Below are 16280 nucleotides of genomic sequence, written 5' to 3'. Positions count from 1 at the left end.
TTCAATTAAGATAATTAGATGGAGTCACTCTTACAATTTACTCTTATTGTTGTAAAAGAAATGATGCTCGCTAAATGCACAGAACGTTTCAAATTTAATTATGATGAAAAGGAATTTTAACTCTTCCCTGACAATAATGTTAATGGGTAATTTTAGGCTAGGTTCCCATACTGTCCTTCTTTTATTTATATATTCAAAGCTGGCATTATAAAATAACAGCTGTTGTTTGGACCCACAATTTTTTTTACCCCCCAATTTATATTTTTGCGCTTTCATTTTCGCTGCCTCGTGTTTTAAAGGCCATAGCGCTTCAATTTTTTTTACCTACAGACCCACTTAACCCTTATTTTTTGCAGCACTAATTATACTTTGCAATGAAAGACTTAATTTTTCAATGAAATATGCTGTGGAACCGGGAAAAAATTATTTGGCAGTGAAATTGAAAAAAGTGCAATTCTTTTTATTTTGAGAGGTTTTGTGTTTACGTTGTTTGCCCTTTGGTAACACTCGCATGTTATCTATGTTCCTCAAGCCGGTACGATTACAATGATATGTAACTTGTATAACTTTTATGTTATATGATGTCTTTTAAAAATTAAAACTTAAAAAAAACTAAAAGTTCTTCAAGTTGCTCTATTCCCATTCTTTTAATGCTTTCATCCTTTGGTCTATGGGGCTGGGTAAAGTGTCATTTTTTGCACTATGATCTGTTCTTTCTATTGGTACCTTGCTTGCATATATGCGACTTTTTAATCACTTTTTATTACAATTTTTCTGGGCTTTCTTCTGGACTTTTTTCTGGACTGGCGTGTTTTTGCACTTACGCTGCTGACCGTGCAAGATCAAGAATGTGATAATTTAGTAGTTCGGGTGATAACACACGCAGCAATGCCAAATGTGTTTTTTTTTATTTAACTATTTTTATTTATAAAATGGGGAAAGGGTGGTGATTCTTTTATTAGGGGAGGGGATCTCATAGAGATCAGTGCATTTTACTTAATACAGCACTGATCGATTAGATCATTTCTGTATTGCTCTGGGCTGCTGCAGCCCAGATCTACAGATTGCCGAGTCGGGATCAGCGTCAGTGTGGCGCTGAGGCTCGGCTCTATGAGATGAAGGGATCTCCCCTCTGCAATCGAATTGCATGGGGGACACCAGCTATTTAAATGCAGCTGTTAGCTGTATTTAAAAAACCAATTAGCGGGACCGGCGATCAACCACGCAGGCTAATACAGGCGGTCTCCGGCTGCAGGTAGTAGCAAGGAGCCACGTGCCTCCCCTCAACGGCGGCAGGACGAGCAAACTTGTCCTGCGTCATTAAGAGGTTAAAGTAGGAATCAACATGGCAGACATTCTATAAATGGAATATTATAGACACAAAAAATTGGATCCAAGGCTGTCTAGAATCAATACATTTTATTTATCCACCACAATAACAGTAGTTAAAATCAAGAGGTGAGCTCAATAGAAAGAGCCCTCAACCTTCCATGAGTTTCAATGGGCTAAGTGTCATTTCTGACAACCTTTGTGACTCAGTAAACAAATTCTTCTTTGCTATTGTTATTTTTTAATGAATACCCTTACTTAGCTGGTCATAGCTTTATGTAATAATTCTTAACAGGTTAAAGCCAAATACATTCTATTATGTTTCATATCTATTGTTGGTGCTTGTAGGATGGGCCTTGACTTATATATACTTATTGTTAATTTCTAGGAACCAGACTAATTCAATGCTATTTTTTTTTTATAAAACAAGAATAAGGCTAGCTTAAAACACAGTAAAATAAAAGCAAAGTGCTGTGTAAATAGGTATAAAAAATAGGTATGAGACTAGGTTCACACAGAATAAAAAATAAATAAATAAAATTGAGTGAAAATAAAACAATGTGTAAACAGAAAAAAACAGCTGTATTATGCAAAAACAGGTAATAAATAATGAGCATGTTCATTATTTGGATGGTCATTATTAATTACAGTTGTTATTTTTTCTGCACACATACTGTTCCCAGAACCAGGAAGGACAGGCAGCCGTGGCCCCGCAGCTGCCTGTCATTAATCCCCTTAAATACTGCAATGCACTGCGATACAAAATGTAGATTTGTATTAAAGATTTATATTACCCCCTTTCCCATTATACAAATAAAAATATTTAAAAAACATATCTATTAAATCCATTAGATCTATAAAAAATATAGCAATATTGTTCCCGCAAGGTGAACAGCGTAAATGAAAAGTAAAAAAAGAACACCAGGATTTTTTAAAATTATATATTAGAAAAAAAAAAACTAGATTAATAAAAAAAAAATCTAAATTTATTTCTTACACCAATGTGATACCAATAAAAACTAGAGATCATGGTGCAAAAAGTGACCCCCCCCCCCAACCAGCCCTGTAGGTGAAAGAATAAAAGCGCTATGGCTCTTAGAAGGCGAGGAGGAACATTGCTTTAATTTGACCTGGACATCAATGACCTCGGTCATAAAGGGGTTAAATAATGACATTTTCTGATGAAACATTCCCTTTGAGCAGACTGATGTATTTTTTCTTTTTATTTATCTGTGTGTGAACATAGTATCGCAGCGGATTTGATCTAAATATCTGAACACAGTATCAAATCTGTACCTGCAAATCTGCTGTAGATCTGCTGCGGATCCTGTACGTGTGAACGAACTCTAAGGCTATGTTCACACTCCGTAAAAGTACAGCCGTTGTTGCCATCGGCAACAATGGCCGTATTTTGTGCGGTGTGGACATAGCCTTATCTTCTGTGGGATCCCGGCCAGAGCGCATACACATCGTATACGCTCCAGCCAGGATCCCGTACGGGGCCGCAAATAACTGACATGTCAGTTTTCTGCGGCCGCAATTCAATGAATTGCAGCCGTAGGAAACCCTGTCAGTTCAAACAAAGAAGTGAGCGGCTCCGGCCGCTTGCTTCATTATGTGCTGTGGGAGGTTTTGATGCGCCCGCATCAGAACCCTGCGGCCAGAAGATCATCCGGACGGTACTGCAGTACCGGCCGGGATGATCCGTGCAGAGACCAGCCGTTCTGTGACCCGGCCGGGGTCATGGATCGGCAGGTCTCTCATGTTGTGTGATCATAGCCTAAAAGTGTATATAGACAATAATATTAAAATAGAAACAGTAGATTGTTAGCAGAAAGAGCCCATGTGGTCTATCTGCTGGAAGTTTGTTCCAAGCATCTACTGCTCTTTCAGTAAAGGGATATTTCCTCATGTTGCCTCTGCTCTTTCCCCCAACTTCTCAATGTGTCCTCTTGTTTTTGTGTTCAGTTTCTTATTAAAAATACTTCCCTCTTAAACCTTATTTAGTCCTTAACATACAGTGGTTTGCAATAAATAAGAATATCAACAAAAAGTTATTTTTTTTTTTCAGTAATTCAAATCAAAAAGTGACCTCATATATTCTATAGAGTCATTACATACAGAGTGAACTTTTTCAAGCGTTTATTTCTGTTAAAGTTGATGATTAAGGATTACAGCCAATAAAAAGTATTTCACAAAATTATAATATTTAACCCAAAACACTTACAGTGGCTTCCTAAGTGTTATAAAAGGTTCAGTATGCAACACAATCATGGGGAAGACAGCTGACATGACAGATGTCCAGAAGGCAGTCACTCACACACTTCACAAGGAGGGTAAGCCACAAAAGTTCATTGCTAAAGAAGCTGGCTGTTCTCAGAGTGCTGTATCAAAACATATTAATGGAAAGTTGAGTGGAAGGAAAAAGTGTGGTAAAGAAAGGTGCACAAGCAACCGGGAGAACCGCAGTCTTAACAGGATTGTAATGAAAATGTCATTCAAAAATTTGGGAGAGATTCACAAAGATTGGAGTGCTGCTGGAGTCAGTGCTTTAAAAGCCACCACATCCAGACGTCTGCAGGACATGGGCTACAAGTGTTGCATTCCATGTGTCAAGCCACTCCTGACCAATAAACAACGCCAGAAGCGTCTTATCTGGGCCAAGGAAAAAAAGACAGATTTAGATCCTAATGTCTTTGCTGATGGTTTATGCTTCAGACCCTCCACCATTTTTGTAGCCTTTCTTTGGACCCGTTTTATTCTATAAAAATAACTACGCCTCCAGATGTTATTTTGCAGTGAAATTCACATTGCTTGTTAAGTGATTTCATTCCCTTAGTAAACTTCATTTATATTCTAGAAGTGGGAATCTTGTTTTGTTGTTTTTCAGAATCTAAAACCTTCTCGGCTCTTGCCCAAATAGATAGACTGTTTTAGAGTTTCTCTTTAAGAATTTCTTTGTCGTTCTTTCAGAGAAAGTCAAATTCCCTCAGGTTCTCCATGCATCTTTACCATATAAGCTTCCATTCAATAAGAACTTATTTGATGCATTTAACTCTCTGGAAAGACAGAAATGTAGTTTGTAGCATCTAGTGTAGTCATTTATCTCCCGAGAATTTCTTTCATGCATGATTTTCATGGCTACATAAGGTCGAAATTTCCATTACAATAGACTTTTTATTATTTACACCATACTTAGACTATAATATGCATTTTCAGTTGGAATAAAGCATGATAAGGTGTATAGTCCAAACGGCAGGAAGAAATGAAGCCGTATATTACAAATGATCTATGCATAAGGGTGGTATTACACGGAACGATTAATGTTCGAAAAATCGTTAAATCGTTCGGATTTGAACGATAATCATTTCATGTAATAGCAGGCAACGATTAAACGACCAACGAGAAATCGTTGATCGTTTAATAGGATCCAGACCTATTTTTATCGTTTGATCGTTCGCTCATCGTTTGCACATCGTTCGCATATCGTTCGGTGCAATAAGAATTCACAGCTGAAACGTACGCAATAGCGACGACTAAACGACCGCAAGAACGATCATAAATAACAATCATCGTTTCGTGTACTTGGGCGAACGATTTTGGGTCGTTTGCCTTAGCGGTCGTTTAAGATTGTTTATCGTTAATCGTCGGAAAATTGCTTGGTGTAATAGTACCCTAAGACAGTACAAAGCAGAGCTGCTGGCTAAATTTCCTTTTTCCTTTTGTCACTTGCACCTAAATTGTGAAGGAATTCAAAATACCCTCTGTTTGCCAAACATATTTGGTGGTACATTGGGCACTAATCCTAATAGCAGCTGCACTTTCACCCTCACAGCATCCCCACTTAACCCCTTTCTGGCAAACTGTTATATGGTATATAATATGCTTCCTGCTCAGTGCAGCAGCTGGACCCTCTTCTTCCTTCTCTTATGCTGTGGGTCTGGGCACCTGGAGTGTTGCAGAGTCCTTGCTCCTCTTTGTACATTATGTAGAATGCTAGGAAATGTATGCAAAAAAACAAGAATTCCAATTTTAAAGCCACAAATCAGCCCTAAAGGGCGGTTAATATTGCCTTAAAACTTAATTATTATTTTTAGTAAGCAAGTCTTGTCAAAAGTTACTGATTGCACCGGGTCACACTCCTAAGACCCGCTCCAATCCCAAGATCAGCAGTAAACGTCTCTCTCTTCAGCTGTCAATGGAATCTGGCTTGTTTGCTCCATAACCTGTTAGGAGCGTACAAGTCAGATTTGACTGACACCTGGAAGAGACACATGTTACAGCAACTTCCCTCTAGCTATATCTCAGAAGAGAGACCCAATGCGATCAGTAAATTTTGATATTGTATTCATTTTGTAATAGAGTCTGTAAAGTGTCCCTAAATCTGTACCAATTCTTTAGAATTTGAACATCCAGGAGCAAAGCTATCATTGAGGTTGTATCAAGGCCCTGGAGCCTGGTTCTATAAGTAGAATGTGCACAAAAAGGAATGGAGCACTGGCAAGACAAGGCTACAGCCGTCTCGCGCGCATGAGCAGCACGCTTCCTCTGGCCAGCTGTAGCCTTGTCTTGCCAGCGTCCATGCCTCTTAGTTTCTTTCCACTGTGAAGTAGAGCAACACCAGTGGCTGCGTGTCGGTCCAGTAGCGATAATACTCCAGGATATTGCAGGTGCGACTTTCCTGTTAGAGCCGAGACTATTCTTTCTACATGTGGTAGGTGAGGGACCCTGTTATAGATTTTTCATTGGGACCCAGGGCTGGATTCAGCTTTTCCAGGCACCCGAAGAGGAGTTTTAAAGAATTTAAAGGCAGCCGACAGCCGAGCCTAGTAAACGCTTCGCTAATACTGTAAATTCGCTCATCCCTCTTTGTAGATGTAAGATGTTAAGTTCATTATAGTTTCTACTATGAGATATTTTGTGCTGTGATTTGTGTATGTATGTCACTTGGAAATCTAAAGCAGCATCTCTACAGGAAAAAAGGGTTTAGCTAAAAGCAACACATTGACCTAGTTTGACTTTTGAATTATTATCTGGTGGATTTGCTTCTTCTCCTTTCTCAACTATAGATTTTAACAGTTTTTCTGACAGTTTCTGTATAATGTGATGTGCTGGTTATAAAACCCACCGCTCTGGTTTGAGCTATTTTACGCCTAATTGAATGGCCGAGCTCAGGAACACTCATTACAGTAGTATAGACTTCAACTACAGACATAGCACAAAAACAGAATGAATACATTAGATGCAATCTTGAATAACTGTGTTGCTGTATCTAGGAGGGTTTACTTGGGGCAATAAGGAATTAACATGTACACTCAGCCATCAACACTAACCCCAAGTTTACTTAAACGAATCCTTGAAATCTAAATTTCATATATAGAGAAACATCTCTCCATTTATTTAGGATCACCTGCAGCTTTGAAGGCAATGAATAAATAGTTACCAGTAAAGGGCATTGGCTTGGAGTAGAAGATGGATTTTAAGGGTTAAAGTTTGAGGTTGACCACATATAAGGTTGCAGCAGTAATTAAAGGCGAACATCATATTTTGCCAGAAGGCAGGGGCAAGGGGGAACATAATAAACGCTACTTACCTCTCCTTGTGCCTCCGCAGGGCCACATTATAGGCTCTGGGACCCCCACCAGAACTCATTTTTCCCCTGAGTTGCAATGTTGGGGAAACTGCCACCCAGGTGATGGATTGCCTGCTCAGCCAATCAGTGACTGCAGCAATTTCCTGCCCCAATCACTGACTAGGTGAGAAGCCAATCCATCAGACAAGTAGTGATTGTGGTGGTCCACCGGATGATGTTATGACAGGTGGTTGTAACGGCTCAGCCAAAGATGTATTGTGACGCCAGTGCTAGTCCAGCACACAGGTATGATATTGGTACCGGCTTTGTATAGTGGCTAACTGTATTCCCCAGAAATGGTAGGTAACCTGCCGGGTTGTGATGGCTCCCTTGGGCTCTTGTCACGGTAGTCCTGAGTGGCAATTGACCCACCCACACTATCGGTACCGCCACCCACAGAATGGGGAAAAATAACCGCAGGTGTGCGGCTAGTTTGTATAGGTGCTTGTGTGGAGAAAAGGAGTCCCAGTGATATAAAAATATAACAGCCTTACTGTACAGATAGTACAAAAGGCTTTTGCAGTGAATAGATAGATATTTACACAGACTTTAGTGCTTGAACTCGTTTGTACTAAAGGAGATGCTTGAAGTTGTAGAGTAGAGATAGTTGTAGTGGTGCTTGAAGAGTTGAAAATAGAGTAGAGCAGCGCAGAGTAGAGAAGTTTGTCAAGGGAGTCCCAATCTAATGTAGTAATGTACTCTTCAGAGAATACTTTAGAGTAAAAAGTTTACTTGTACCCGTGTATAGACTATAGTCTGACCAACCTCTGCCCTACAGTGTCGAGGGTCTCGTCCTAATAGGGGCATACAAGCCCCAGCCTTGGTTATCTGGGTGAAGCTAAGCTTTTGAGCCTTCCTGGTTACCTGCACTGTGAGATAGGACACATAGACCTTTTGGTAGCTTTGTCCTATCCAGGCTAGTTCCTCTTGTGTATCAGGATACTGCCCTGCACTTTAAGACTGGTTGTCGGCGTGGGCTAGGATGTTCCCAGACTCTTCTCCCTCTGTAGTGTCTAGCACTGCATAGTAGATATAGAATACTGCAGAGTAGATAGATTACTGAAAGAGTGCAGTGTCTCTAGTTGCATCTGCCTACACATGTATCTTAGACTCAACTCACTAAACACACTGAACTGACTTGTCCCAGACAAGAGTCCTGACAGAGCCAGGCCTCGGATTGGCTACAGCAGGGATGTCTGCTCTAAGTGTCCTTCTCCCACGAGAATCTGGGTAAGAACTGATGCTACACCTCTCCCCACCAAGTAACTTCCTACAGGGGCTAAGTAAGGTACTCTGTGAGTGGTGTAATAAACAAAGTAGTGAGAAAGAAAACCGTGTTAAATACACCTGTACCTCAGTACTTCAGGGCCGTAGTCCTCTGTATCCGGATCACCACAAAGAAAGGAATCCACGAACTTTCAATCCATATAGAATTTATTTTACAGTACTGGGTACAATAACTTTTGCTCACAGGCTGTTCCAAACACCCAAGCGTCCACCTTGGATGCTTGGGTGTTTTTTTTTTTTTTTTTTTTGGGGGGGTGTTTGGAGCAGCCTGTGAGCAAAAGTTATTGTACCCAGTACTGTGAAATAGATTCTACATAGATTGAAAGTCAAGATTCCTGAAGTTCTGAGGTAAAGGTGTATTTAACAAAGTTTTCTTTCTCACTGCTTTGTTTATTACGTTGGACCTATAGGATTTGTGGAGATCCTGTAGTGAGGATTTGTTGCCTAAGGCATACATTGCGGTTGTGATATTTTTCGTATATAGACCCTGTGAGTGGTGGAAAGGAATGTGTGCAAGAGAAAGAAGGAGAGTGATAGGCTAGAAGTAAAGAGCATCTCCTATAGGTCAGTAAAAGCACATGGTACATACAAAACGGTAACCCTTTGCTAATTTCAGCTGTGCAATACATAAGAGCATACATACAAAATACTGACATCTAGTGGTGAAACTAGAGAATACTACCTTCATCAAAACTGAACCTGGAGAGAGAACTTTACGACAGGTGCCTAGGGCACTTAATGGTGAGAAACCACATGATGTCCCTTCGTAAGGAGATCAAGGAGCCCGGTGGGAGTCCCTAAGCGGTAAGAGGTTATTAGCGCTTGTTTATTATGTTCCTCACTGGCCCTGACTTTTGAAAAATTATGATTTTCTCCCGAATTTGCCTTTAAAAGGTGGCCATGCACCTTTAATGAGTTTGAATGGAGCTCATGCATGTTTAATTCAATCAAGTGTTTGTACGTGAAGTACTACAATAATAGTTGTAACCACATGTCACGGCCGCCGCGGCGTCCCGTGTTCCGGGCCGCCGCCGCGACCTCCTCCTGCCCCATGCAGCCGCCGGGGTCCTTGTGCAGGGACCCGGCGCTGCTGCTAGTTCGGCCCCTGGGGCGCCTCACCTCTCCTCCGCTCCTGTCTCCGTCTGTGCCGGCCGGCGCGCGCGTCCCCGCCTCCTAGGGCGCGCGCGCCGGCTGTCTCAGATTTAAAGGGCCAGTCCGCCCTTAATTGGTTAGTTGCACCAATCACTCCCTATAAATCCCAGCATGCCCTGTCCCTTGTGTTGGAGCCTCTACATGCTTCCCATAGCGTTTGGCCCAGCCCCCTGTTGTTCCTGATTCCTATCCGCTACCTGGTCCCTAGTCCTTGTTCCTGGTTCCTGCTCCCCTGTCACTCCATTGCTCCTGTGTTCATCCTGTCACCTGCGGTTACGTCTACAGACCTCTGCCAGCACTATCTCCTGCCTACTGCTCCTGCCACGCCTCGCCTGCCATCACTAGCAACCAAGCCAGGGGTAGCGACCTGGGGGTCGCTTGCCGCAGCAAGTCCATCCCGCCTTGCGGCGGGCTCTGGTGAAAACCAGCGGCCCCTTAGACTCCGCTCCCTGGTGAGGTTAGTGCCATCGCTAGTGACGGTCCAGTGGATCCACTACTCCAGGCGTTACAGTAGGCTCCAAACATGGATCCCGGCGAGGTGCCTGATATCCGTGACATAGCCCGAGTGGTCGCCCAACAGGCGCAACAAATCCAGCAACAGTCGCAGCAGATCCAGCAACTCACTGCCGCCTTACAGCAGCATACTACAGCCCAGTGCTCACCACCTCCTGCTGCTTTTTCTACACTTCGACTGGCTCTCCCAAGTAAATACTCTGGTGACTCCAAGTTGTGCAGAGGATTCCTGACCCAATGCACCATGCATATTGAACTTTTAAGTAGTCAGTTTTCCACCGAGCGCTCTAAAGTGGCTTTTATCATCAGCCTATTGGAGGGTAGAGCTCTGGCCTGGGCCACGCCGCTGTGGGACCGAGATGATCCTGTTGCTGCCAATCTCCGAACCTTCCTAGTCGAGTTTCGCTCCGTCTTTGAGGAACCTGCCCGTGCTTCTTCAGCTGAAACTGCTCTCCTCAACCTCTCTCAAGGGAGCTCCTCTGTTGGTGACTACGCCATCCAGTTCCGCACCCTGGCGGCAGAATTAGACTGGAATGAGGCCGCTCTAATAGCCACCTTCAAGAGGGGCCTGTCCAGTCAGGTGAGAGACGTGCTTTCCGCCCGAGACCTACCTACCTCCCTGAACGAACTCATCCTACTGGCCACCAGGGTCGATACTCGTTTTTCTGAGAGAGAGGAGGAGGTCTGTCATGAACGGCGACTAGGCCTGTCCCGTCGCCATCACCAGCTGGCGCCGGTCTTCCAGAATCCTGACGTTCCGGAGTCCCAGTCGACTCCTGATATTCCTATGCAGGTGGAACAGGTTCACCTGACGCCTGATGAAAGAATTCGTCGTCTGGAGCTGAATCTCTGCCTCTACTGCGGTGGTTCGGATCACTTTCGGCTGAGATGTCCCCAACGTCCTCAAGTGTCCGGGAAACGCCAGCACCTAGGTCCGGTGGGAGAGGTCTCCCTGAGTGTGAATGCCACCTCTCCAAGTTTGTCTGTGCCAGTTTCCATCCAGACACCCTCAGGACAAACTCACCAAACTACTGCCTTTCTCGATTCTGGGTCAGCAGGCAATTTTATTGCAGCTACATTGGTCCAAAGATGGCGGCTACCCGTGACCCCACTAGCCAGACCCCTGACTATCTCCTCGGTCACGGGTGAGATTCTTACCGACCATGTGCACTACCAGACCGCACCTCTAGTCCTCCAGGTGGGCACTTCACATCTGGAAAAGATCTCCTTCTACGTCCTGCCCCATTCTTCTTCCACCATACTCCTGGGACTCCCTTGGCTGCAATTACATGCCCCTAAACTGGACTGGAGAACCGGGAAGATTCTCAGTTGGGGTCAGGACTGTTCCAACCAGTGTCTGAGGTCACCTTAGCCCAAGCACTCTATGTTGTCACCCGAGCCCGCCAAGCCTTTGTCCGGCCTACCGGCGGAATACCAAGATTTGCCTGATGCCTCCTTCTGCAGGCAAGAAAGAGGGGGAGGCCAAAGGGGGGGGGGGTACTGTCACGGCCGCGGCGGCGTCCCGTGTTCCGGGCCGCCGCCGCGACCTCCTCCTGCCCCATGCAGCCGCCGGGGTCCTTGTGCAGGGACCCGGCGCTGCTGCTAGTTCGGCCCCTGGGGGCGCCTCACCTCTCCTCCGCTCCTGTCTCCGTCTGTGCCGGCCGGCCCTAGGAGGCGGGGAAGCGCGCGCGCCGGCTGTCTCAGATTTAAAGGGCCAGTCCGCCCTTAATTGGTTAGTTGCACCAATCACTCCCTATAAATCCCAGCATGCCCTGTCCCTTGTGTTGGAGCCTCTACATGCTTCCCATAGCGTTTGGCCCAGCCCCCTGTTGTTCCTGATTCCTATCCGCTACCTGGTCCCTAGTCCTTGTTCCTGGTTCCTGCTCCCCTGTCACTCCATTGCTCCTGTGTTCATCCTGTCACCTGCGGTTACGTCTACAGACCTCTGCCAGCACTATCTCCTGCCTACTGCTCCTGCCACGCCTCGCCTGCCGTCACTAGCAACCAAGCCAGGGGTAGCGACCTGGGGGTCGCCTGCCGCAGCAAGTCCATCCCGCCTTGTGGCGGGCTCTGGTGAAAATCAGTGGCCCCTTAGACTCCGCTCCCTGGTGAGGTTAGTGCCATCGCTAGTGACGGTCCAGTGGATCCACTACTCCAGGCGTTACACCACATGAGTACTGCAGATTGACAGTGGGCAGGTCCCAATGGAAGGTGCCAGGGTAGAGCAAAAGATTGGAGTCAGGGATAGAAAACATACAATAACAATGCATATTTCACTTATTAAAGAGGTACTTCACCTAATAAAATGTAACCCTGTTGAATTTCTTCCCATAATCTAAGCTTATTTGTAATAGGTTTCTATCACCTGAACTGGGGCGTTTGTCTGCTGAAATTCTGACTTACACCCTGAAGCTGCTGAAAATCCTCAATTCTTGGTCCAACTGGTCCACTTCCTGGTCTCCAATCCTCTGCTCCCCCCTCCCTTCTGAGACCAAAGTCACATAATCTGTCTCTTCTGTTGCCAGGAAAGCTGTAGCACCTCATATGTAACCCCACCCACCACTGACATACCACCAATCAGTGAGCACCTGGCCAATGTATTATTTCAATACAACGGCCGTTGTTCTAAAATAACAGCAAATATTTGCCATTAAATGGCGGCCATCCACTCAATTTCAACATTGTGTGAACAGAGCCTTTCTGTGTTTTTAATCCACTCCTGGTTTTGGTTGCAATACTGACTGAAATATACTGACTGAAATATACATATACTGACTGAAATATACGTAGTGTGAACATAGCCTAATGGCGCATTTACACAGACAGATTTATCTGACAGATTTTTTTTTTTAAAGCCAAAGCCAGGAATGGAGTTGAAAGTAGAAATCTCAGTCTTTTCTTTATGACCTGTTCCCTGTTTATAGTCTGTTCCTGGCTTTGGCTTCAAAGATCTGTCAGATAAACCTGTCTGGGTAAACACACCACAAGGCAGTTATGGGCAGATACTACAAGATGAGGTGGATACCTGGCAGTTGGCCCTGAGGTGTGATGCATGCTGGGAGATGTAATTTCCCAGCCAGCGCCCTCTTGGATATAAATCGGCTTTTAGAAAAACTTGGAACTCAGGAATAGCAGCAGCTAGAAAGACTAAGCTCAAAACTTGGTGAGTAAGATCAGCTAGGTCTGGAAGCATTTCATGTTTTAGCTCTTGGGTAGAATATCCCTTTAAGAGTCTTCCCCAATATAATTGATTTCATGATAAGTGAGGCGCTATAAGTATTATTATACGTGTAATGTCTTGTTGATTGTCCTGTTGCTTCAAAAATAACTCTTCTTCTGCATAAAAGGGCTATTTACATATGCTGTATGCTAAGTAGCAGGACAGCATGGTGCCATATTGCCATTAGAGTTTACTATAGTATTGTGAATGAAAATCTGTAATTTTGCAATGTATAATGTATGCATAAGAAGCATGCATTAAGCTCCTACATTCCTACATTCATGGTGTCACCATGCAGTCAATCCATATCTATAGGAGCGTATAATCCTCTGTATACCTCGGATTGAGATATCTATAACAAATATAGGTTCTGGCTGCTGTTAAAAATATATGGAGATATTAATAGACCTATTTCAGTGAGAAACAACTGAAAAATCTATTGGGGTTCACACGTTTTAAAGTGAGTACTCACCTTTCAGTATACAGGCACTTGTTTCATAGTATCATTCTTATGCCAACCTTCCCGTGAAGGGTCATCTATGAGTCAGCCTGTTCTAGCCATGTCCACATGTGGCAGCATTATCAGTTATTTATCATGCCATTTCTATGTTCCCATAGAGGCAGTTTAATAGTTCCTGGCTGCATTTACTCTGTAGTTAGAGAAATAAGGTCCATTTACCCACCAGGATCGACTAGAGAGCGACTACTGTGCTTTAGACATATTGTATTTTGCTGTTTACAGAGATATTCATAGACATGTGCTATGAAGACTGGAGCTAGGAAATAAGATGAAAAACATTTCTATCAGAACCTTGGAAAGATCTATTATGTAAAGTGCCAGGGGTCAAGGAAAAACCATCAAGAAAAATATACTGTAACTTTACAATTCACTGAAATTCTTCTATGCTGAGTTCCAGTAAATATGAGTAACAAAAAACGATGACTGCTTTTAAAGGAAAACAACTGATATCACATCTGAAAACAACTGAAATATATCACATACAAGTTATATGATGCCGATAAAGTCTTGTGTCAAGTCTGTAAGTCTTGTGTAAAACCTGTGATACTTTTGGCACAATATAATCAGAATATGATCTCTTACTTTAAAGTGGAATTTTGAAGAAAAAAACCTGCCAGCACTGGTGTCAGTTAAGCGTGTATCACAGTAGCGTAATTTGGTGGGGGCAGAGGGGGCAGCCGCTCCCGGGCCCACACAGGCAGGGGGCCCACTGAAGATTTTGCCAATTAATGCAGGGTGATCTACAGCACTGTACTCTGACCCAGGAAGTCTCCCTCACCTTCCAAATCTTAGCAAATCCACTTCAGGCTTGGGCTTACATCAGGGGACAGGACTGTAGTGGTAATCTCTCCATAGCTGTAACCCCTCTCTCCCCGGACAGAGAGAGAGATGCATTATGTGCCCACATCTGCCCTGCTCATTTCTTCATGCTCCCTGCAGTCTCTGTCAGTCCTTGTGTTTCCCATCCTCTCCATTCCTGCTAAAATCTGCCTGCACTCACACTCAGCTATACACACTGCTGCTATACTGTGCCTGCACTCACACTCAGCCATTATGGGGATCTGCAGTTCCATCCTGTATCTACAAACTGTTTTTTCAGGTTAACCCTTTAAGGACAGAGCAAATTTCGATTTTTGCGTTTTTGGTTTTTCCTCCTTGTGCATAAAAGGCCATAGCACTTGCATTTTTCCACCTAGAGACCCACATGAGCCCTTATTTTTTGCGTCACTAATTGTACTTTGCAATGACAGGCTGAATTTTTGCATAAAGTACACTGCGAAACCAGAAAAAAATTCAAAGTGTGGTGAAATTGAAAAAAAAAACGCATTTTGTTTATTTGGGGGAAATGTGTTTTTACGCCATTCGCCCTGGGGTAAAACTGACTTGTTATATATGTTCCTCAAGTCGTTACGATTAAAACGATATGTAACATGTATAACTTATATTGTATCTGATGGCCTGTAAAAAATTTAAACCATTGTCAACAAATATACGACACTTAAAACCGCTCCATTCCCAGGCTTATAGTGCTTTTATCCTTTGGTCTATGGGGCTGTGTCAGGTGTCATTTTTTGCGCCATGATGTGTTCTTTCTATCGGTACCTTGATTGCGCATATACGACTTTTTGATCGCTTTTTATTACAATTTTTCTGGATTTGATGCGACCAAAAATGCGCAATTTTGCACTTTGGGCTTTTTTGCGCTGACGCCGTTTACCGTACGAGATCAGGAATGTGATTAATTAATAGTTCGGGCGATTACGCACGCGGCGATAGCAAACATGTTTATTTATTTATTTATTTATTTACTTTTATTTATAACCTGGGAAAAGGGGGGTGATTCAGACTTTTATTAGGGGAGGGGGATTTTTACTAATAATGACATTTTTTTTTTTTAACTTTTACACTTATACTAGAAGCCCCCCTGGGGGACTTCTAGTATAAGTGCTTTGATCTCTCATTGAGATCTCTGCAGCATAGATATGCTGCAGAGATCCATGATATAGGCACTCGTTTACTTCCGGCTGCTGCAGCCGGAAGTAAACGAGTGCCGAGCCGGGGACGGCGCCATCTTGGAGCGGTTCCCGGCCGGCTTCATTTACGGAGATCGCTCCTCCGGGATAACATCCCGGAGGAGCGATCTCCCCACTAGACACCAGGGATGACGCTGCGTCCGGTAATCGGATGCAGCTGTCAACTTTGACAGCTGCATCCGATTACTGTATTAGCGGGCACGGCGATCGGACCGTGCCCGCTAATACCTACGGTCCCGGGCTACACGCGGCACCAAGGACCGGCGCGGTTCAGAGCGGGGCCGCCGCGCGTCCCCGCTCTGAACTCCCTTACCGGCATCAGGGCGTAAATTTACGCCCGATGTCGTTAAGGGGTTAATGCAGTTACTATACATTATACACCACATGCCGATTGCTATACTGTAATGGAATTTATAACATATCCAGCATTTTCTAAATCTTTGTTTCATTTGTTTTACACGCTATTCAGAATAAAAAATCATTATATTTTGGGGTGGGGAACCAATTGTTTGCATTTCAGTGATTTCTTATGGGAAGTTTTGCTTTGGTTTAAGAGTGGATTTGGATTACAAGCCCGGTCCTGGAACGAATTAT

The 16280-nt window shown here is 43.8% G+C and overlaps 1 protein-coding gene across 2 annotated transcripts in view; it reads left to right on the top strand.

Annotated features, from left to right (window-relative positions):
• LOC138797362 (solute carrier family 2, facilitated glucose transporter member 9-like) overlaps window positions 1-16280 on the top strand; it is a 111240-nt gene that overhangs the window by 52289 nt on the left and 42671 nt on the right. The window lies entirely within an intron of this gene.

Source organism: Dendropsophus ebraccatus, chromosome 7 (genome assembly GCF_027789765.1).
Source record: "Dendropsophus ebraccatus isolate aDenEbr1 chromosome 7, aDenEbr1.pat, whole genome shotgun sequence".
NCBI lineage: Eukaryota > Metazoa > Chordata > Amphibia > Anura > Hylidae > Dendropsophus > Dendropsophus ebraccatus.
Note: the sequence above shows the minus strand (reverse complement) of the source record. Positions and strands in the feature narration are given on the sequence as shown.